At 48.6% G+C, this 2834-nt stretch overlaps 1 pseudogene across 1 annotated transcript; it reads left to right on the plus strand.

Moving 5' to 3' along the window:
- Positions 1 to 208: 208 nt before the first annotated feature.
- On the plus strand, positions 209 to 2458 carry LOC308579455 (disintegrin and metalloproteinase domain-containing protein 21 pseudogene; annotated as a pseudogene). Its single transcript has one exon. The product of its transcript is annotated as a disintegrin and metalloproteinase domain-containing protein 21 pseudogene (transcript).
- Positions 2459 to 2834: the final 376 nt, after the last annotated feature.

The following is a 2834-nucleotide window of genomic DNA, read 5'->3' on the forward strand; positions in this document are numbered from 1 at the left end:
GGTGGCAGTGGCAGGAATTGCCTTGTGTTTTCTTGAGCACGCTGACAAGTCTAAAAAAGCCTCTTGAGAATTAATGATTGGTGGGGATGTTAAGTCAGAAAGCCCAGTCTATTCCTACAATCAAAAATTTCTCTCCTTGTACTTGAATTTCAATTTCTCTCCTCTCTACTCTAGGCTGTTTAAGGATCGTGAATAGTGGAAGCAAATCATGGCACGTGGCAGCGGTGGCCTCCACAAATGGTTGGTTCTGCAGTTGATGAATCCTGTTATCTTGCTGGGGTTCCTCCTTCCCACCAGCTCATTTCCTGCTCCTGAGTATACGTGGTATGAAGTGATCACCCCAAGGCAGTTGCTGCTTTTTGGAGGGAAAGCCAAGAAGGATGACCTTTCCTATATCCTCAATGTATCAGGAAAGGACTACGTCATTCACTTGAAGCCCAGGAAGGATGACTTCCTGGTCAAAAACCTCCCACTCTTCACATACAGTTCCCAGGGCAGACGGATCGAAAGTCATCCCTACATCCCTGTTGAATGCTACCACGAAGGGCATGTGGAGGGCGTAGCCAATTCGCTTGTGGTTCTTAAGACCTGCTCTGGTTTGACAGGATTCCTAAGTATCAGAGACAGAAATTATGGCATAGAGCCTTTCCACAATTCTTCAGCTTTTCAGCACCTTCTCTACCTGATCAACGAACCAAAGCCTTCTATGTGTGGAATGAGAGCTCCAGTTGCAAAGCGTCAGGCAGAAGAACTGAGGGCGGAAAGGGGGACCCGGCGTGACCCAAGGCACCCAAAATACATTGAGCTGTACATTGTTGTGGACGAGAAGCTGTTTCAGTTTGAAGGTGCCAATAAAACCAGGATGGCATACCTTATTTTGGACATAGTTAACTTAATGGGTGTGCACTTCCAGGTGCTGCACACAAGTATTGTCCTGATTGGACTGGAGATCTGGAACACAGGCAACCCTTTCGAGGTTACAAATAACGTTGGGTTGCTTCTGAATAATTTCAACAGCTGGAGAGTGAACGGTCTTGCGAAGTGGATGAAGCACGACACAGCCCTGTTGCTCACTCACCAGGAGTTCGAGCACACCCTCGGGAAGTCATACGGTAATGCCATCTGCAGGCCAAGCTATTCTGCAGGGGTTTTGAGCTACTTGCAGAAGAATCCAATTCTCTTTTCAAGGGCCATGTCCCATGAGTTGGGTCATCACATGGGGCTTGAACACGACGAATCCAACTGTGTTTGTGGAGGATACAAAACCTGTGTCATGCATTCGTACCAGGCAGAAACGAACGAGTTCAGCAACTGCAGCATTCACACTTATGCAGAACTTGTGCTGCAAGGGAACCTGGACTGCCTGGACAACAGGCCCCAAAAAATACCACCTATCAAGCATTGTGGCAATGGATTGTTGGATAAGGGAGAAGAATGTGACTGCGGCGGCACGCAGAGGTGCAGGCAGGATCTTTGCTGCAACGCTGACTGCACCTTGAAGCCACATGCACAGTGCTCTTCTGGGGCATGTTGTAAAAACTGTCACTTCCGTCCAAGTGGAGACCTTTGTCGAATTGAGATCAATGAGTGTGACCTTCCCGAGTACTGTAGTGGGACATCTGAGTGGTGCCCCAATGATGTGTTCATGCAAGACGGGACGCCGTGTAGCAAACACGATTCCTATTGTTATGCCAAGCAGTGTTGGACTCACAACTACCTGTGCGCCAGGATCTTTGGCTATGGAGCCACAGCGGCTCCAGCATCCTGCTTTCAGTCTCGGAATACTGTGGGGGATAAGTATGGCAACTGTGGCAGGGAATGGACAGGAAGTACTTTTGTGAAATGCCAGCCTCAAGACGTAAAGTGCGGGAGAATTCAGTGTAGCAATGTCAGAGACGTACCTTCAATACCACACTATACCGTGACTCCCACTGAGTTGTCAGGCGCTGGTGCTGGCTGCTGGAGCGTGGCCTACCATGGCGGGACAGATTTTGTGGATCTCGGAATGGTGCCTGACGGCACTCCATGTGGCCCTGGGAAACTCTGCAAGAACCAGACGTGCATTTTCAGGAAGAAGGCAGTGTGTGATCCCAATAAACTGTGCAGTGACAGAGGTGTTTGCAACAACCGCAATAACTGCCACTGCAACAACGGCTGGGCCCCTCCAAACTGCACGTTTTGGGGGTCCGGGGGAAGCATTGATGGTGGGTCTCCAAGGCAGAACTGGAGCACAAAAGTCGTGAAACGAGCTTTTGAAACAGTGATCCCTCTAGGAGTCCTGGTTCTTGCCGCTATCACTTTCATTGTGCCAAGGCTGTGGAAGCTACCAAGATGGTTTAGGCAATTCACCAGCTCACAGGTTGAAGGGAATCTGCAAGGCAGCAGCCCAGATGTTGACAAAGTTGATTCCTGTCCCTCTTCCTAAGTAAAGGAAGGATTGAACTCTACAGATTCCAAAGAGTAATGCTTGTGGACATTTCAAGGCATCCTTGGACCTCCTGTTAAGACATCGACTGCCCTCCAAAGCATCTATAATAAAGCAGAGGTTGGTGGCAAGTGGACTCCAGTTCCCATCATCCCTGGCTGTTGACCATGCTGCGCCAGTGGCTGATGGGAACTGTAGTTCAGCCGTATGTCGGGGCGGCGCACATGCTCCCTCATCCCAGAAATAAATTCCCCCTGTATATAGTCCTTATAATAGGAGCAATTGTAATACGGTCTTTGCTCTAATAAAATTTCCATTTTCTCCCAGTTGCAAAAGCCTTAAGAAGAATGCACTAAAAACAAGGTAATAATTTGCTGGCATTTTTATTACAGAGAATGCAGGGTAAGGA

The sequence above is a fragment of the Podarcis bocagei genome (assembly GCF_964188305.1).
Source record: "Podarcis bocagei genome assembly, contig: HAP1_SCAFFOLD_44, whole genome shotgun sequence".
Taxonomy (NCBI): Eukaryota; Metazoa; Chordata; class Lepidosauria; order Squamata; family Lacertidae; genus Podarcis; species Podarcis bocagei.